The 21,786-nt window shown below is 41.1% G+C and overlaps 1 long non-coding RNA gene across 4 annotated transcripts in view; it reads right to left on the bottom strand.

The window, feature by feature from the left end:
• Positions 1-14,097: 14,097 nt before the first annotated feature.
• Positions 14,098-21,786, bottom strand: part of LOC138285290 (uncharacterized) — a 222,877-nt gene continuing 215,188 nt past the window's right edge. For all 4 annotated transcript variants that reach the window (XR_011201562.1, XR_011201564.1, XR_011201561.1 and 1 more), the window contains one exon: positions 14,098-21,173. This is a non-coding gene — a long non-coding RNA (uncharacterized lncRNA). The remainder of the gene's footprint in view (positions 21,174-21,786) is intronic.

Here is a 21,786-nt window from a genome sequence, read left to right as displayed (position 1 = left end):
CATACATCTGTGAGCAAAGTAAGGTTAGGTGCTACACAGATGGTATCCACGGGTGGGGTGACGGGTCCCTCATGGGTTAGCTTAGTGGGGTCTGAGTGTATGGACAGAGGAATCCAACTGGGTTCAGGAAGGCATAGAACTGAAACATGCCTGTGCTCTTGCGGGCCAGGGTCCATGTTCTATCGCCCCAATCAGGGAAGCCCATCAAGGTATTGATTGGTCTCCCCTCGTTTTAGGCTGGTGGGGGGTTGTGTGTAACCTGGCCCTTATAGGAAGGTAATCGCCAAACTTTTCCCTCCTACCTCCTATTTTTTCTGACCTGTTTTTGTTGGCTTTAGTACTCTGGGCACTTTACCACTGCTAACGAGTGCTAAAAAGCATATGCTCTCTGTGTAAATTGTATTGGTGATTGGTTTATCCCTGATTGCCATATTTTATTTAGTAGTAAATCCCTAGTAAAGTACACTAGAGGTACCGAGGGCCTGTAAATCAAATGCTACTAGTGGGCCTGCAGTACAGGGTGTGCCACCCACATGAGTAGCCCGGTAAACACATTTCAGATCTGCAGGAGCTGTGCAGGTAAAATGTTGATGCAACACCTGCAACGCAGCTGTAAAAAACAGTGTACCACCTGCATCGAGGCTGAAATCGAGGCACCTCCATCACAGCTAGGAAATCGACACATCACTTGCATCGTGGCCGGAGAAATGATGTAACACCCGCTTGCGGCTGCTGAAATTGATGCAAACCCAAAGCTGCGCAGATTTTCTTCTTTGCACACAACATCGCTGGGTATCAAAATCGATGTGAACCTGCTCGAGCCCTAGGTGCCCGTCCAGAAATCTATGTGTTGCTCTATTGCCAAAGAGTAAAATGATGCATTACCTACCCGACTGGAGAAGAAATGTTGCACGGCCTCACTTGTGAGTAAAGAATAGATGCATTGCTGACTTTTCCGACGCACACTCGCCTGTGCGGCTTTATTTTTGATGCAAACCAGGTACTTTGTGTAACATCAACACATCCATTGTTTTCTATGGAGTACGACTTTTTAATTTAACAGTTCATATCTTGACTTGCGTATGTTGGATTTTTGTTCTTTTGGTCTTGTTTGATTTAGATAAATATTGGCTATTTTTCTAAACTGGTGTGGTGTCCATTTTGTAGTGTTTCACTGTGTTACTGTGTGTGTTGGTACAAATACTTTGCACATTGCCTTTGAGATAAGCCTGACTGCTTGTACCAATCTACCAAGGGGCTCAGAAGGGGTTGTCTTAGGACTGTAACTCCCTTACCTTGACTAGAGTGAGGGTCCCTGCTTGGACAGAGTGCAAACTGACTGCCAACCAGAGACCCCATTTCTAAAAGGCAATATCAATGCTCTCAGCCAGGGGATGTCCAAAGCTTTGCTGCATCCCCTCGAGGTTGTGCAAAAATGCAATGGCTCCTCTTATCCTGAGACTACCTAGATGGACGCAGATCGCCCCCTTGCTAAGATCTCTTCATTGGCTTACTATAAAAAGAAGTATGTTCTTCTCAAAATCTTGTCTCTGGTTCACTGTGCCTTGTTTGAAGTCAATCTTGGCCATCTTGCAACTGATTCCTCCCTTACTGGCCCGTCAGATCCTTGTTATCTGCAGCTCTGCTGGTAGTGCCTTTAATTAAGCATATGAAGAAAGGAGGTGAGACATTCTGATTTCTGGCCACTAAAGCATGTAATGATCTTCCTTTTGACCTGGGGGCACTTCCTTTGGGGGAAGTATTCCATAGAAAGTTGAAAACTTGGGATTTCTCTTCTGTGTTTGAGATATTGTCTTGATTAAAATGCTTTTATTGTGTCATACTGCTAGACCTAGTGTCAGGACAGTCGGTTGAGTAGCTGTACAGTCTACAAAACCCTCTTCATTCTTTCACAGATCAGGTATGAAAAAAACAGCAAGGAACACTAAATATAGGAATGAGTTGGTTTTATTGCATCTAGGTACTTGAGCAAAATCAGAAAGTGTTTGGCTTATGGGAAGTAGGCTGAAATTTTCTTAACTGCTCTATGATCATTTCCTTTTCCAGGATGTCATTGAGCATGCCACCCTGGAATGTGGAACTTGCACTATACCTTCAAAAATGTTACAGGGCATCAAAGCTGCAGCCGAGGGCAGTGTGATGAGATGGGATGGGGTCTTGTAGGATGTGAGTAGATGAGCTTAATTGGGCAGATGTTGTTAAGTCGGCCTGGCAGCGTTGGAGCAGGCAGCATGTTTGTTGTTTGGTGAAGATTTAGCAGTCATATTGGGAGAACTGGGTGACTGGCAACCGGTGTCATTCTCGCTGTTACCTTCATGGTAGGGGAACAGTGTCCATCTGCTGCAAAGTGCCACAGACACTGGGCCTTATTAAAAGTTTGGTGGTGGTGATTTTTTCATCACTAACGTCATGGATGTCCCTTCCGCCATATTACAAGTTCCATCGGACATAATAGAACTTGTAATACGGCGGACGATATATCCCTCACGTTTGTGATGAAGTTATTCCCTCCTTAAACTCGTAATTTTGCTCCTGAATTATTTTAAAATATGCATAATTGAGGATTAGAATTTGTACACGCTCTCTTCAATGGCGAAAATGTCGTAAATGAGAGATAGCTAACATGCTCTGTTGAGTTGTGGTATGCATCTTATTTTTGGAATATACGTATAGCGAAGTATTTTAGCACAATTGTGAAATAGTAATAGCCTAGACAGCTTCCATATTAAAACGGCAATTGTGTAGCAATCAGAGCTAGATTTCCAACACTTTTCTGGATTCTGTTTTGAGAGAGGAAGACAAAATATTTCAACATATTTTACGCTGCTGCACGTAAAGCATATTTACTAGTCAGACCCTATTATTATACTAATATCAATACATTGAAACATTATGCCATATAATTCATATATTAAACACGAAGCTCTATTAGTAGGAATATAAAGGAAGAAAATACAGTTGTAGTAAATGCAGCACAAAAATCATGATAAAAATGTTTAAGCATGATGGTGCTCGATATTAGCTTTATCCGTTCTATCCTATACACCATCTTAGAGTACTCCTGCAACGGTTGAGTCATCGCAAAAATAAACAACCCATAATTAAAAAAAAAAAAGAGTAGAAACCTCCCGATTCCACAGCTTCAGTTTCCATTCTAGCACACAAGTGTTCTGCCCCAGTGGTTGTCCAGGAATGTATTTCCCAGCTCACCGACAGTAACCCATTGGCTCTTTGGGTAGCAGGGTTTCCACTTTTTACCAATAGCAAATTTGTTTATCCTAATATCCCTGTTGTTATATTGAGGACACCTGTTGTTTTGTCTTCCATTGTGCTGCGAGGTGAATAGTTGGGTCAGTTTGTGGTTACGCTCAACGTATGTCAGGACCAGATGCGTCGCGATGGCGCGTGAGTGAACAGCAAGGGAAATGCAGGAAACAAAAAGCCTTTTCTAAAACGTTGAACACTATAAGAGCGCTCCTGTGTGTGCACCCGCCAAGTTGTAACTTGTCGGGCGATGAAAAATACAACCTATTGTCTGCAGAGCGCATCCTCCGTTCAACAAGCCGAAGGAGACCACTAAGCTCTGAATATACAATTCTCGAGGCTGCATTGTGCTACAGGCAGAAGGTAGTAGATATACAGAATCAATGAAGCTCATATTGTTTGCCTATGCTTATGTAGCTTTTCAATGCACGGTGTGTGCTCTTCTAACAATGGGCCTTTTCATTCTGTTTGCGGCTGGTTTTTGACCGAAAGGTCTCCTGGATTGTGGTCTGTTAGCAGACTGGCAGGATTCAAATGTGAGACCTCCCTTCAATTAGCTCCTGTATCTATTGTTACAAACCCTTTCGTTCGGTACATACCAAAACAGGTAGGATTTGTGGCGTGCAATAAATAGGGCAGGTATAGCTAATAATCACTGGCAACGTATTTCTTAGTGTAGCACCTGCTAACCTCCACCTTCTTGCTTTTGATAGGCGTTTTTTACCTGTTGCTCAGTTGTGACTGGTGTCGGAGAGCTGACGGGGGAGATTTTCGGGTTTACAGAAGAATCGAAAAATCTATTTAGCCCTTGTAAGGGTGTATGGAGAACATTATAACTATATCAAAGTACACTCTCATTATCATTATCACTGCCAGCTCATGGACATGTGAAGATGCAAAACCCGTGGGTGCTTTTTATAGCTGTTTTTTTTTTCATCAATTATGTAACTGCGACTGTACAGAAAAACAGAGAGAAGTCCTGATTACAAGTGTCCTGAATGGGTAGCTGTTACTTATTTGACCCAGAGTTCCGAATTTATCAGGTGTGATAAACTGCACCTTTTTTTGGTTTTTGAGGAATAACGTGATTTTAGTGCTTTTTCTGCACCAAAATGTATATTACCGTAAATACTGTAATGATTTACCCTGTTAAAGCCTGCTACATTTCTTAACATTTAGGAAACTGCACATATTTTATCACACATGGTAATTACAAAAAATAAAAAATGACCAAAGTAGACCTGATTATCTTGCTATGTAGACCTGCAAGTTAAATATGTGATGATTCAACAAAGCAATTTTATGAAGATTTTGTTTTCCCAAAGAATTCTGTGAGTACTCCTGGAAAGCTACAACAGTTGGGGATTTCTATGTTTCCCACAATCGTAAGCACTTACATGTGCATAAATACTAATTGTGTACTTTTACGCCTCTATAACTGTTTTCCAAAAGTACAATTGCAAATCAACCAAGACATTTCCAAAGCACATAGCTGCAGGCGATGAGATTTTCGGTTCCATTTACACCAAGCCACGAAATTGCAAAGTAAACAGCCAGGTTTTGAGCAGCTTCCTAAATTGACTGAGGTCAGCGGTCCTCCTAAGAGAAAATGGTAGGCTGTTCCACATGCAAGGCACATGTGCTGAGAATGCCCTGCCGCCATACCGAAAAAGTCTACATTTAGGCTGCAGCAAAAGATTAGCCTTGGCTGAACACAAACAGAGGCAGGGAAGACATCTAATAAAGGTGTCCAGCATGTACTCCGACCGACCTCATAGAAAGTCCTATGGACAATACACAAAGATTAAAGGAGAACATTTTAGGCCCAGGAAGCAAATGAGAAATCAGTCAATCAAAACAACTTTATTTCACTTAAAATACCAGCCATAAAAAATGCATTTATTATTTTCATCAGCAATGGATAAAGCAGACACAGTAAAGGTTAAAAAGAAACTTCCAGAACATCAAACATGCAATAAAAATGTACAATACAATAAAAAAGATTAAAACAGTGTCTCAAGGGCAAGAGTTCAAAACAAACAATTTCATATATAAAAAAACAATCCTTATCATTCTGTGAAAACATAATGTTTCATCATTCTCATAGCACTTAAAAGGAAATTCCTAATATTTACACAAATCTTACCAGAAGACAGTTGTTGCAAAGCTCTTAAGGCTTGTTTGGCCATCCTTATCTTTAAATCACGTAATAAAGGCAAAAGATAATGATTCCTAGATTCAAAATGTACATTTAAAAAAAAAATTAAGTGCAAAGTATTTTGTGCAGAATAGCTGTTTCAGGGACATGCAATAAGATCTTCTGCTCAAGTTCCACAATTTGGAAACTCCACTAGAGTATGCACCATGTTTAACCTAATTTGCGTCAAGTAAAATCTATGCTGGGGTCTGTAACCAGCCAGATATAGGGCTCCACCACTCCCCCAGTAAGCAGATGGTAGAGTACTGTAGTTTTAGTAACTTCCTGAGATAGCCTAGCCTGCTTTAGGTTCACCTCATACCATTCTTCTACCATCAGCTATATAATGACATCATTTGTACAGGGTTATTGTAAACATTTTGCCACCCAAGCTCAGAGAATGCCTTTTTAGGTTTCACCTGCACAGAGCTTTTGTGCTGTGCTTGAAAAATCTTTTGCATTTAATATAAATATTAGCAGGGGCTTACACCCCACCCTTACCTTTTATTGGTTTGTGTACTTGCCACTTACTTTTCCTCCATTTCTCAGTTTCTATTGGCTGTCGTACACTATTTCCTGATGATCCACATGCGTTTGCTCTTATCAGTCCCCCATGGCCCAAGTACTGTTGTCATCCACTTTGCTGAAAATTCTTGTCAGCATCTACGAGCAGCAGACTCATCAGAAGAAGATGTGTATGTCTGTGAGATTTATTCTTATATCTGGGTGCTTACTTCATTCTCTTTGTGGGCTACATTAGCTCTGGGTGTGCCTGTGTCCTGTCTGTGAGTCCACACTAATGTGAGTCTTTGCTTCTTTTTGTCCATGGCCAGTGACTTGTATTGTACAATTTTTCACCAAGCTACAACTTACAACAAAAACAGTTTATTAATCACATAGGTGAAACCAATTGCATTTACCAATGCTTGTTTAGAAATGCTAACCATAGAAAATGATGAGCCTTGTCCAGACTTAGGGCCTCATTATGTGTTTGGTGGTCATGAGACCTCCAAACTCATGGTGGTGGTCGGACCGGTGTTGCTTTGGCCATCTGACTGCCAAATTGCGACTCTGGTGGTTGGACCGCCAAAGGACTGCCGTTCCCTCCGGGAACATGGTTCCCAATGGCATGATGGTGGTGGGGCTTGAACCAGCCATAGCGGCCCTGAACTCAGCACCACCTGGCTGATTACAACCCCTCTTTCTGATAGCCTTTTCATGGCAGGGAGCCTGCCATGCAAAGGATGGCGGAAAGGAAGGGCTGAGGCTACGGGGGGGCCCTGTACTGCCCACTACCATGTCCTGGGCAGTGCAGGGTCCCCCTGTCCAGCACCGTCATAATGCATGCTGTCTGCTTTGCAGATAGTGCACATTCTGAGGTTGCTGGAGTGTTAGGAAATTGGCCTCGCCTCCCTTGAGGGAGCTGAGGCCAACATCCTAACACTGTTCCCACTGGTCACTAAGTAGAACAGTCATGTAGAATGGGCAGAAGTCTCTGAGTAAATATAGTCTCTAGTTTCTGCAGCTGGTGAATATTCTAGTATCCCCTATAAGCCAGCACCACGTGTGATGATGGACAGGCATTTACTTCTATTTAAGGTAAGCATATAGTTCACAGGTTTATGGCCAAGTTTCTGTGCAAATCTAAAATTAGCCTCCACGATCTCTCAAACTGTCGGGATCTAATATTAATCAGATGGGGTCAGGTGAGTGATGAGCAAAAAGTGATGCTTAAATAAGTAAACTTTTGACCTGCCCTACTGCAGAACCCTCTATTAAGTGTTGGCGATTTTGGGTATTTTATGGGCCAAAAATCATATCAAAGGTCATTTTGAGATGAACTTCAATATCGAAATTGTTAATATGCATGGTAAAATGATTGAGAAGATCCTAAAGGCTGTTCCACATACAGAAGCACCAGAATCGGGTGCCTATCCACAAGGGAAAGATCTTTTCCATATTTAACTAAGTAGTCTGCTAACCCATTCATATATATTGTGAATGAAAAAGGTGCTAAAATGTAAAGTCAGTCAACCCCTCTAACAGATTGCATAGGCTCAGTACTTTTCCCCGTTTCACCCAAAGTGAAGCCTCACTGTGGTATCCCTATGCATATCTTTCAGCAACCCAATCAATGAGTCCTCCACCACCATCGCCAACATTATCGACCAAAGCTTAGAATGATTAACAGTGTCAAAAGCACTAGGCAGGTTCATAAATGCCAGATGGATGGGTATGCTCTGTGCCCATGACTTTAGTATATTTACCAATTAAAAGATACAGATTTAGGGACTGTTCTATCATCCCTAAACCTCAGCAGAAACCGTATTGTACATCATTCAAAAAAGCATTGTGTTCAGCCTAGGTTTCAAGCGTAGCCAAAAAAAAACTACCTAAGATCTGAATGGTTTGGTCCACCAAAGAAATTGGCAGATAACAGGTGGGATTATTTCTATCATACTTCTTAAATATGGCTACAATAATGGCTTCAAGCTATTTGGTTGGAAATGGACATTTGGTAACAGAGCTTAGTACATTTGTTTGCCACAAAAATCTAAATTGTCCTTAAAGACATCAACCAGGATTCCATTTGGTCATGGAGCCTTACCGCCGGGGAACTCCTTAGTAGCTAGAACTACCTCTGCTACTTAAAAAGCTGGAGTGAAAGGCCTACAGGCATTTAATTGGGCCTCATTATCCTCCACAAGTCTTTCAGTAATGTCCTGTGTGTAACGTCAGTAACTGGCTGAAGAGAATACATCCAATCTTCAGTCTCCTTTGGAGCCACTGTCTCAGAAAAATAAGGTGGTGAATAACCTTCCAGAATGCTCTAATATATTTTAATTCACTATTATTGATTCTAATGAGATCTTGCTATGCTTGGCTTACAATGTCACACTTTCTATGGGCTATCTGCATTCACATACTTTCTCTCAAATCTGAGGTTTCTTCTTAAGCTCTTCTAATAGTTTCTATGTGCCACTGAGCAGGCTCTATCAAACCACCTATAGGGTTTTGCAATCCTGGAAACTTTATCAGTGGTCATCAAATGTTTTAGTGCTGCACAATGCAGGAAACCAATGTAATATTTTTAGCTCAGAGCTGACTGATGAAGCTCGTGGAAGGGAGAGGGCCAGACGTGCTGCAGTATTCTGTGTTTAAGAGAGGACCTTGATCAGATAGTCTGGAGAACCAAGGAAAAAGGATTTCCCATAGTCTACCCAACAGTTAGGCCTGCGTTCATGGTGCGGTTCTCCCCCTAATTGTATGCCTTCAGTCCTCTTGTTTCACTGCCTTATTTTTTTGCTGGCTTAGAAGTCTGCACACCATCCCTCTTCTAACCAGTGTTAATGTGCTTGTGCTCTTTCCTGAAAGAAAGCATGGTAGAACTACTGGCTTAACCCCAATTGGCCTATTTCTTTTACTTGTAAGTCCCTAGTAAAGTAGCACTACCTGTGCCCATGGCCTGTAAATTAAATGCTACTAGTAGGCCTGAAGCACTGATTGTGCCACCCATTTACGTAACACATAAACATGTCTCAGGCCTGCCATTGCAGCCTGTGTATGCAGTTCTAAACTGCCATTCCAGCTTGGGAAAATAAACCTTTTGCCAGGCTCAAATCTTCCTTTTTAATGCATATAGGCTACCCCTAGTGTAGTCCTTGGACAGCCCAGAGGGCAGAGTACAATGTATTTAAAAAGTAGGATATATACTTTTCAGTTATGCATGTCCTAGTAGTGAACAAATCCTCAATTCGTTTTTCACTACTGCAAGGCCTACCTCTCCCGTAGGATAACATTAGAGTTCCCGTATTATGTTTAATAAGTTGCAACTTCCAAATGGTAATAGGTAATTTATTCATGCTTGGGGTCTTTGGAATTGTAATGAAAAATCATAATATATGGTGAAGTCAAATTTGAAATTACAATGGTAAAAATGCCACTTTTAGAAATTGGCGGTCTCTTACTTTGGCCATTTCAATCAATCAATCAGGAATTTGTAAAGCACACTACTCACCCATGAGGGTCTCAAGGTACTGAGGGGGGAGGGGGAAGAGGAGGGAGGTGCTGCTACTGCTCGAACAGCCAGGTCTTGAGAAGTTTCCAGAAGGTAAGGAGGTCTTTGTTCTGGCACGGGTGGGTGGGAAGAGTGTTCCACGTTTTGGCGGCGAGGTGCGAGAATGATCTACTGGCAGTTGTAGTACTGCCGGATGTGTGGGACGGTTGCGAGGTCGGCAGAGCGGAGCTGACGGGTCGGGGTGTAGAAGGAGAGTCGTCTGTTGAGGTATTCTGGACCAGTGTTGTGCAGTGCTTTGTGAATGTGGGTGAAGAGTTTGAAGGTGATTCTCTTGTTGACTGGTAGCCAGTGCAGGTTTTTCAGGTGGTCTGTGATAAGGCAGTGGCGGGGGATGTCCAGGATGATGTGTGCGGAGGCGTTCTGGATGCGTTGCAGCCTCTTCTGGAGTTTGGCCGTGGTTCCTGCATAGAGGGCATTGCTATAGTCCAGTTTGCTGCTTACGAGGGCTTGGGTGACTGTTCTTCTAGTTTCAGTGGGTATGCATTTGTAGATCTTTCGGAGCATGCGGAGGGTGTTGAAGCAGGAGGAGGAGATGGCATTTACTTTCTGGGTCATGGATATTGAGGGGTCCAAGATGAATCCTAGGTTGCGTGCGTTGTCGGTGGGAGTCAGACCGGTTCTGAGAGTGGCAGGCCACCAGGAGTCATCCCATGCGGAGGGGGTGGAGCCAAAGATGAGGACTTCTGTCTTGTTGAAATTGAGTTTGAGGCAGCTGCTCTTCATCCATTCGGCGAGGGCCTTCATTCCATTGTGGAGGTTGGTCTTGGCAGAGTCCTTGATGAGGAGAGGATCAGCTGGGTGTTATCAGAGTATGAGATGATGTTGAGGTTGTGGGATCGGGCTATGTTAGTGAGCGGGGCCATGTAGACATTGAAGAGGGTTGGGCTGAGGGACGAACCCTGGGGTACACCGCAGATGATTTCAGTGGCTTCCTAGCGGAATGGGGGGAGGCGGACTCTCTGGTTTCTGCCGGTGAGAAAGGATGTGACCCAGTCCAGGGCTCTGCTGTGGATTCCAGCATTGCTGAGGAATGAGCGTAGAGTGTGGTGGCAGATGGTGTTGAACATGGCAGAGAGATACAGGAGGATGAGTGGTGCGGTTTCGCCGCTGTCCAGTATGGTTCTGATGTCGTAGGTGGCAGCGATGAGGGTGATTTCGGTGCTGTGGTTGCTGAGGAATCTGGATTGGAAATGCTCCACGGTGCGGTTTTTCTTAAGGAAGCGGGTTAGTTGTCTGTTGACAGCCTTCTCAATGACTTTTGCCGGGAAGGGGAGCAGGGAGATAGGCCTTAAGTTCTTGAGGTCCACCTTGGGTTTTTTGAGGAGGGCGTTGATCTCGGCACGTTTCCAGCTCTCCGGGAAGGTGGTGGACTTGAAGGAGCTGTTGATGACCTTCCATAGTTGGGGTGCGATAACGGAGCTTGCTTTGTTGAGGATGTGGTGAGGGCAGGGGCCAGATGGAGAGCCGAAGTGGATGGTGTTCATGATTTCAATGGTGTCGTTAACAGGGGTCCAGGAGAGCAGGAGGTTTGTCGGAGGTAAATCTGTGGTGTTGGTGGTTACCGGGGGGGTCTAGGTATTGAAGCTGTCATGGATGTCTGCACTCTTGTGGCAGAAGTAGGAGGCTAGGGAGTCGCAGAGGTCTTGGGATGGCGGGATGTCATTGGCATTGGAGCTGGGGTTGGAGAGTTCCTTCACGAAGTCAATTTGGTGTCTGCAGCCTCTCTCTAGGTTACATGCATAGTTTCAGTTGACATTTGGGCTTTGTGTATTCCTCTTAGACAGCCATAGGCAGTAGGGAGCTTAGATGTGTCTTGATGAGCTATCACTGGCAGCATGGAAGGGAGTAGCTGGACATAACCCACTTACACCTGCAAAGATTGGTCTTCACGCAAATGGCTGCATACCCCCTATAGTTAGTCTTGATCCAGGGCAAGGAAGGCAGGGCACCTGTTCACTTCAAAGGCAAGTGTGTAGAAGCTTCTCTTACTTCAAAGGCAAAACTGGTCGTAAATATTGTACCTCAGACACTAACTCTTCAGTACACCTCTGGACCTGTGGATACTGTGCCAGGAAAAAGAACTGGTGTTCTGCTGAAAGTACTGCTACTCTGCTGTAGTGCTGCTCTAAAGGACTGATGCCCTGTTATTCTGGCCTGCTGCTTGCTGCGTTCCTGCCTTGGTGAGAGTGGCTGAACCTGCATCTTTCGAATCCTGAATTCCATAGTGACTCCAAGGGCTAGTTGGCTGGCCTTCTGACTTAAGCTTCAGGGACAGAAGGCTCCTACAACTTCGAACCAGCACCTGCCATCTGTGAGTTTACACTGCCAAGTGGTGCCACCCAAGTCCTGGACACTTGGAAGAGGTCCTAAAGTGCTCTGCCAGCCTCATTGGAACATGACACATCTCCTTCTGCAAAGTGCAACCATGAGCATAACCAATATATCGCTGCTGCTGTGTATGTACTCTCTGTCACAAAGGCAAGCATCACAGCCCGCCGCCTCATAGACACTGCTGCTGCATGACGCATCCTCAGCACAGGCCCTCCTATTCCTCATTGACAGCAGCTTCGATGACGATGCCAGACTTTGCATTGTGGCCATGCAACTCCTTGGAACAATAATCATGCCGACTGTGCAAAGCATCCTTAATGCCTCACTTCGCATCGCAAGCCCTTGTCAACAGGATCCTCTATGACAATGCAGGTTCTCACATCACAGCCTTTAACAACCATTGATGTATGTTCTGCAGGAAGGAGTGGTAATAACTTCTGGAGCACTTTAGGTAGTGTAAAGCAAGTGGATGCCAGCCTATTCAAATGTGAGGCCATGGATAAATCACTATCAAAGAACAATCCTAATTACTAACTTTAGGTGAGCCTACTGTAGGAACATCCAAATGAGAATTCCAGAAGTCAGAGGGGAGAACATGAGAAATCTTATTAACTGTGCAATGCAGATCTCAGTTTTATCTTCATTGAACTTTAGAGAATTTGAGGTTAGCCATTTTGTGATTTAGTGCAAACACTTATGGAAGCTGACATACGGAGCAGATACCTTTGAATACACTGATATCATAAGTTCGGCATCATCTGTATAATTTATGAAGACCACCCACTGATTACGAAGAAGCTGAGCTAGCAGCCTTAAATAGATATTAGATGCAAATGCATTAATTTCTTCATGGGGCAATATTTCATGTAGAGAAATCCCTCCCCCTTTTCCTTATCAATTCTGGGGATGTTACCTTCTCAGTCACACCAAGGAAACTAATTCAGTTTGCCAGTCTTAGAAATAGAATAGGAATCATTTTGTGAATACCCAGAAACTCAGTAGATGACCTTCGCAAACCTACCAGGACATCCTTCCTTGTAATGCTCAGTCTCGCCACTGGGAGAAGACTTGTCTCAATAAATATTATGGTGCCATATTACATTTAAATGCATTTTTTATTGCAGATGTAAATTTATAATAGTAAACCACACCATTTGCACAAGTAAAGTAAATGTTGGTGCACAAATCGGTTTGTGAATGAGGCCTTCTGTCTTCAAGATGGAAAGGCATGCAAGCATTACTAGGTAAATTCATAAGTGGATGCTTCAGGCAAAAAAATGTTTTTAAAAGGGTTCCCTCACACACTTGTGCATTTGTAGGCATCCAAAACCTTTTTATGGTAATTTCATTCACAGACTTAACATGAGAGTTGGTAAATCGGAAGATTTACAACCAGTAAATGAGTTTTTAGAATGTCCTAAACCCATGCAGCAATTTGGTAACAGGACACTGACTCACTAATAGGTTTAGGATACCATTATGAAATGGTATTTAGAAGGGGTGTGTTTAGTGCTACCCTTGAAAATACTGACTCCTTTTAGTATGTATCAAAGTTTTGAAATCCAATTGCAAAACATTAATATTTTACTAACATATCAAAGGAGGTGGTGAATGCCCCATGTACACAGTCTTAAAAAGGTTTGCAAGACTTTTCATTTTTGTTTAAACGCAAACACAAGATATAATTATGAAAAATAATGTATTGTGAAAGTTTAGGTAATTTTGGGGCATTGCTGTGTTATACTTCTTAGTGTTTGAGTTTGTGCGTTGTGTGCCTTGGATCAGTCTTAAATAATTAGGCAATATGATAGTGAATTGCCTATGAGTGGTAAATTCTGTCGAGTTCTTGCCATTCCTTCACTCAAGCAAGTGTAGAAGCATGTTATTGTGACTAAAAGAAGGCACTACATTACAATAAATACCCTTAAAAATTGATTTGTTGTTATCAAAGCGAGACCACCCAATTACAAAATGTGATTTGGCCCACAACAGTGGTTCTTAACCCTTTGAAGTCTGTGGACACCCACTTAATCTCCCACTTAATCACTACTGGAATTCATGAACCCCCACTGAATCATTATTGAAATCCGTGGAGCCCCACTGAGTAATTGCTGGAAGCCAGGCACCCAGGCCTAAGCACCTTTGATACTTTGCAAACGAAAAAAATACAGGAAAAATGCAGAAATGAGCTTTCATCAAACAAATATACAAATGCTAAAATATAGGTTTTATTTAAAAAACAAATATATAAAAATCTACATTTTATGTTAATGGGAATGTTGGAGTTTCTCTAAATGTAATTGAGGCCACTCATCAATTATAATATATTCAGTTTGATGCACTTGCAATACTATCACAAATCAGCCTGTGTAAATTTACTTTTTAGCCCCCAGTTTCAAATTCCTTTACATTTACAGAATGTTTTCAATTGTATGGTATGGATTTTCATTTACATACACTCTATTATCCATTAATATTATTTAATATTCTAAGCAGTCTTGGAACTCCTGAGCAGACTTCATGGACATCCCCAGACCAGAGATTAAGAGCTACTGGTCTACGACTTTAATCATTCTTGCAATCGTGGGAAGGGTGTGAGGTGTGACCAGGGGATAGTGGGTTTTGCTTGCTGTGCTTCACTGGCCAAAGCCTGGTGGTGAGCCTCTGGCTACCAGAGTAGTTTAAGTAATTTCCTTTTCAGTCTCCTTTCAGACAAAACCTTATCTGAATTGTTTGGGTTTCAGAAGTTTTCTGAAATATGTGCATTTTGAAGTATTGCAGTTTTTTTTTCAAGCAACGAGATGTCATCATACTAGGAAAATCACTTGATCTAATTCTCAAAGCCACTTGCACACATAATTTACACATAGACACGTAAATGGCTTATTTCATGAAGGAAACTCATGTTTGGTATCTAAAAAAACAATTTGCATTCATAAAAGAAGTTCTTTATGCCTACGCTTACCCTACAATGACAATTATCCTATGGTGGTGTAATATTATTATGTTTAAATTCTACTATGGATTGTATGTCGCAGTGGACATTGCAGGGCTAGGTTGGCCTAGGCAGTTTGGGAACAAACAAAAGTGTGTGAATTGGTGGGTATGCACAAACATATTTCCGACCCATTCTGCCACAGAAACTGCCCTCTCTCCAGGCAAGAGTAAGTTCTGTAAGTCCCTTCCCAGAGATGGAATAGATCACTGACACACTATCATGGTAAACAATATCACTGACAAAAAATATTGTGTAAAAAATATTTTAAAATGTATTATAATGTAACATAAATACATTCCTTTGATGTGATATGGTTTAAAGGTTATTGATATGAAAATATGTATGTATGTATAAATAAATATACATATATTCGTACTAATATATTTAAAATATTAATAACACAGATAATGTCAAACATATATTTATTAATTATGTTACTCTCTACATACACACACATATATATATAAAATATACATACACAATAAAACCATAAAAATATGAAAAATTAAATATTACAAATATATATTAAATAATGTAGAAAATAAATAATTATACATTGATAAATCCTCAAAACACATTTACAATAAATACTACAAGCATTAAAATACATTTACAAATAAAAACAAATAGTATAGAATATAACAAATAAAACAAATAACTCGATAAAACATGTCTTTAAATATCGTATTTAAAATAAATTAAATAATTAATTACCAATAAATAGTTCATTGTTAACTATTACTTAATTAACTTCCCACCCTAGGCCTCTATAAACTTAGCATCCCACAGCTAAAAGTAAATGAAACGAAATAAGTATTTCATAATTTATATATTTAAAATTCAATTAAATAATTCATTCACAAATAACAATTAATAGTTACTTAACTATTAGTTAACTTCTCACCCAACATCCTAACTTAGCCTAAACTAACACTCTGCAACTGAAATATATGTAAAGGGAAACAGTGATCCATATTTTACAAAACTAAAAATCAAATAAATAAATTATTGACAAATAATAACACACTGTTAATTAATTATTTATTAACTTTACACCTTACACTCCTACACACCTAGCAACCAACAACTAGAATTTAAGTAAAATAAATAATTATTCCATAGACTACATAATTAAAGGTCAATTACTATTTACTTAGTAATTAAGACTTGTTAATTGATTATTACTTGATTAACCTTCCACCCTATACCTCTACAAACTCAACAGATCACAGATAACATATAACAAATATAAATCAGTATTCCATAAATTACATAAACCAATATCAGTCAAAAAATTTAACTAACCGTTTTAAATAAATAATATAAATAAATAAAATCAGTAAAAATATATATCACTTAGAATTACAAGCTATGTTATAAAAACAATTAATAAAATATACATAAACAATAGTAACACATAAAATGAATATCACTAAAACACAATAAAATAATTAACAAACAATATGTTTGACCACTATAATAGTGAAAACAATCATCAAAAACATAAATATTATTTACAATATTATTGCTTAGCTCAAAAACAATATTTTTGTCAATGATATTTGCGCAACACAATATTAGTGTATTATGATTTTTATTTCTGGGATTTATGTCTCCTGATATTTTTAAAATGAAATGAGAAAGTGCTCAAATTGGGCGGTTACGACAAGGGGTTATTGGTGGGAAAAATATTTTCCCCATGGTGAACAAAAGAAAATACATTCAATTGTAGATTTCCAAAGGGATTTTCAAATGTGAAATTCTGTACCATGTGCAAATGCACTTGTGAAAAGAGTTTTCCTTTTTTTTGCATGAAGACATGCAGAATTTCTTCCATTATTTTCCAGCAGTACTCTTTGAAACATTCATGAATCCATAAAATATATAAATTTACACCCATTATTTTATAAAATGCAGTGTTTTTATTATTTTTTAAGAATCCAACCACAGAATAAAGATGAGGTCCCTTGTAGGATTTAAAATTCTTGACTTGTTTGTTTAACCTTTAACATTGATCTTACTCCAAAATTTATTTTCATTTATAATACTAGTGTTTTAGATACAATCCATTAAAAAGTAGATTGGAACCTTAATGGATAGAAACTCAAACAACTGCTACAGTCGACAAAATGCAATTTCATTTAAATTTGTAATAATGATATTGGTATCTAAAAGTGACATTTAAAGGTACCCTAAATTACATTTATTATGGTGTAGCTTTATTTTCAAGTAAGGTGGGAAATCTAAACAACTGGATATTGTGACATTTGGTTAGGGAATTTCAAATGTAGATACACATGTACAATATACATTGTACCAGTATTATGTTTGAAGCTGGAAGATGATTGTACAATTTGAAAAAATATGTGAAATTGATACAAAGGCATTATAAAACAAATAAATTGTTAGCTTCCTAAATATTCCTTTAAAACAAAAGCTGAGTATCTAGAGAGAAGAAATGAAATGGAAAATTAGTTTGAACGAACCTCTTGCATTATATTGTTGAAATAGACCGTCTTGGAAATGAGTAAAATATATGGATGTTTAAATATTGAAGAAAGGCCTTTTTCATTTTCTGACAACCTAATAATCAGCAATGACATATTCAAATAAATATGTGATGTCATCACAGACTTTACATAGTATATTATTTGAGAAGACATCTTGCCATTTTAGTATATGTTTAATGCAATATAAAAACATTGCATTGAACAAAAAGGTGCTAAGAAACCCCACCTTCACTATATTATTTATTTAGTTACTAAGGGCATCATTATGAGGTCGGCTCCCAAACCCTGTGGAGAGGAGGCTGCCGTGGAGCTGGCAGTCTCCCCCCGCACACTGCCTGGTCTCATTACAAGGTTTCCACTGGGCTGACTGGCAGAAACCTCTGAAATCAGAGGTTTCTGCCAAGCAGCCCAGTGGAAACAATGCAGGCACATTGGCCTTGGCTCCTCAGGGAGCAGAAGCTAATGCTGTCGCACAGAGGGTGCCCCCCAGCACCACTAGAATGCGCACTGTCTGCTGCAGCAGGTAGTGTGCATTCGGAGAGTGCTGGCCGGGGGTGCCCTATGGCCCCAGCACTGGGTTTTCGCCAGCCTTCTCATGGCAGGAGCCCTGCCATGAAAAAGCTGGCAGAAACTGGACTCGTGGTCAGCACGGGGGTGCTGAACTCAGGACGGTTGTGGCAGGGCTGACTGGCGGAAATAGCGTAATACAATGTTTCTGCCGGTCAGCCCTTTGGAGACATCGTAAAATGACAGGGGTGAAGCTGGAGGCTTGACAACGGACTGATCCCCACAGGTTTGGCAGTCCAATGGTTGGGCCCCCAAACTCCTAATCAGTCCCTCATTATCCCTGTGAAGGTCTCTTAGGAACAAAACATACACCCATAGACAAAACATACACCCATAGGCAACATGATCTGCCACAATTTTGATTGGTTAACCCGATCAGATGCGGAAAAAGGATTAATGAACCCAGATGTATGGAGCCAGGTTGAGCAACTGTGTATTTTTCTAGAACCAAGTATAAGTTTAAACACTGACCCACAGTGGACCTCCCAGCACGAAACCCAAACTGAGCTTCTGATAACACGCTATTTTCCTGTTGCCCACACGGAGTCTCTCCAGTAGGATATGACCTTGACTACTGAGTCAAGTAGGGAGACGGGCCTGTAACATAAAGGGCTGGCCCTATCCCCCTTTTTAAAAAATTGGCAAGATTTTGGACATAGAACATGACTATGAAGTGCCTGCCAGCACCGCCGCATTAATAAGGGCTGTCAAAATGGGCACCCAAACACCCATGTCATTTACATAAATATCTGGTAGGATACTATCAGGACCTGGGGTCTTGTTAGTGGATAAGCTCATCATCCCCTTTTTTACTTCCTCACAAGAGAAAGTCAACATGGCGCCCCTGTCAGCTCATGTCCCTCTCCTGTTATTCCATTGATTCTGAGCAATAAATGGCCTCAAAATGAGGCACCCATGAGTCTTCACTAATGTGTGCCTCAAGGGACTCTGCCAACTCTGGGGCAAATAAAAGGTCCACTAATAATGCTCCAGAATTTTGAGCTACTATTCAAAGTGCTTGCATCAGTTAGATCAGCCCAAGCCTTCTCCTCAAGTCACATTTACACCTGGTCCGTTCCCTTTTATACACAACTCTTGTGGCTCAAATCTTCCTCAAAGCCTTTGAACAGCCAGAGTCAAGCGATTTGGGAAACCTATTGCACTGGCACATCATGGGTACTTCCAGGAGACCAGACACTACTTTAGAGCTCTCTGACAAGGACCTCAAAATGTTGCATGGGCTACTTACGGTGGATACACAAGTAACTAACTCCTTTTTGCATATAGGATACAGGGACATGTAAAAGTCCTTAGATGCTATCTGAGAAGAAGGTTGTATACTCCTGTAAAAAGTAGCAGTTCTCAATTGCCCAAGTATCTTGAAGACAGATTACTTCAAACCCTCTAATAAAATCCAACCATTTTGGGTCACAACATTTCCATGCAATGCCGGCAACATTCCAACTGATAAATTTACATACATTCAAAGGGTTACAGTCTGTCAGCACCACAGTGTGCAGTAGTGGGAATACCGTCACCAGTGTTGTTGGAGGGACAAGCACCTCACTGATCTCCTGGGTGTTCTGTTCGCCATCCCCTAACCATCAGTCCCATGCATCTGAACAGCACAGGGGGGATAAACTTATTGCAGAGAGCCAACTCTGATAAAATCACAGGCCGATCTGCCCTCCACTGTGCCTGCCGTCTCGGAGTTTGCCAAAGATTGGGTGTAGGAGCACTGATAGGCGGTTTATAAAAGAAAACCAATGGAAGCACCATGGTGGGAGAACCAGAGGCATTAAAAGGAGCATGCCCAATAGAATCTAAAATCATCCCTGCGACGTGGGGGTCTATTAAAGTTAATAACCACAAAATCGCCAGCCATGGTTTTCTCTCCTTTCTCCAAACAGCGAACCATATTAATACAGGCTCCTGCACAATCCCCCAAATCAGTATTCAAACCCAGCCAATGCACAACTTTGTTTCTCAGTTGGTAAAGTTCTCCTGAATGTTCTCCAGGAGTGAGAGGACATTCCCCAGAATAATGCTTCAGGGGGTAAATCAAGAAACACAGGTTTAGACAAGGAGGGTCTCCTGGATCGACTTCTAGAAATAGCTACATCACCCCTGGGCAAGGCAACTGACCTGGACCTTGTAACTGTGCAAGATCCCCTCCTGCTGCACTATCCCCCAAAGATACCTGGTGTGGGGTTGAAGTATTAGCCCCCTGGTGACTGCCAGCTCATCAGTCCTCAGGGGCTCAGCGACTGGAGGACAAACAGGAGCAAGGGTGGATGGAGGCAGCATTCAACAATTATTTTTAGGAAGTTTTGAGAGTTCCAAATTAATTGCCAGCAAGCACGCTATATAGTGCTCCTCAAGTGAAATCAGCTGTGTGCAGCAAAGGGCCGCTGGGAAATGGAGTCTGCCTCAGTCCAGGGCCACTAGCAGCAAAACAAATGTCCAGCCCAGTGGGGCACTCAAATGCGCTCCTCAAGTGGAATCAGCTGTGTGAAGCAAAGGGTCCCTTCTCAGACCCACAGCCCACTGGGAAACGGAATCCGCCTCAGTCCAGGCCACCAGCAGCAAAACAAACATCCCACGCAGCGGGCACCCAAACACGCTAAATGGTGCTCCTCAAATTAAATCAGCTGTGTGTAGCAAAGGGCCACCTATCAGCCTCACAGCCCTCTGGAAAATGAAATCTGCCTCAGTCCAGGGCCACCAGCAGCAAAACAAAGCAATCATTAAGGCCATCTTCCATATATCATGTACTCTTCAAATCAGCTATTCAAAATGCCTTTTTTTTGTCACAAGTCTATTCTAATCTTCCTTGACTGACTTTTACATTTCTTTTGATCTCCAATTCCACTTTCTGTGCAGTTTCATAAATATATATCTAGCTTGACCTACCCTTACCTCACCATCCAAGCAAAACTCTTACGTTTATGCACATTCCCTCCCCTCTTCTAACCAGAGCATTCTGTACCTCCACACCCTGCTTTCATTCTTTCACCAACTTGGAAGTCATGAATGCAGTGCACACCCACATTAAAAATGCAATGAAGAAAACTGTGGTTGTGAAATATGAGGTAGGGATAAGGATGAAGATCTTCCCCTTGCGGATTGTCATCACATGCGTCATGTTTACACCTTTGTGCTTCTTCTGGTTTACCATCACTCTTAAATTTCATATGTTGTTAATATCTGAAAGCAGAAATAAAAATGTATTGTTTCAACTTTTGTTTTTGCTTCTACATTGACAAAAAACAAGCCCACAACATGGCTGTTCAGTCTATTTACTTCTCGTTATGGCTGGAAGGCGTGACGTATACAAGAGCAGAGTTCAAAATCTCCGGGAAGTTTTTTCAAAACCTTGGCATCTTTTAGGACCCTTTACAAATGTGTCAGCTTTTTAAGGTAATACACCTAACAAAAAATATTGACGAACATCTAAGCTTAGTTTATGGGAGAATTCTCCTGTTCAGTCCCCCTCCAAGAAAAATGAGTAGACATAAACCTCCTTCAATGGTATTTTTTTAAAGAAAAGTTTTTTTTAGAGGTGGAATAGGGTCCCACAAGTCTAGTACACTTCAAAAGCTAGACACACTTTAGATATTTGTCAAGGGAAGGTGGTAATATCTTTATGCAATCATGGTTAAAATATTGTATGTCCATTTGCACTCACATCCTTCAGAATCAGAAGCAATAGAAATTAGTCCTAATATAGTTGCTCAGTTTAACTTTTGCTGTTTTGTCTAAGGCACTTGAATGTCACTACCATCTCAGAACCTAATGCTTGAAGCAAACTGTTGTAAGT

The sequence above is a fragment of the Pleurodeles waltl genome, chromosome 3_1 (assembly GCF_031143425.1).
Source record: "Pleurodeles waltl isolate 20211129_DDA chromosome 3_1, aPleWal1.hap1.20221129, whole genome shotgun sequence".
Lineage (NCBI taxonomy): Eukaryota > Metazoa > Chordata > Amphibia > Caudata > Salamandridae > Pleurodeles > Pleurodeles waltl.
This window is presented reverse-complemented; position numbering and strand designations above follow the sequence as displayed.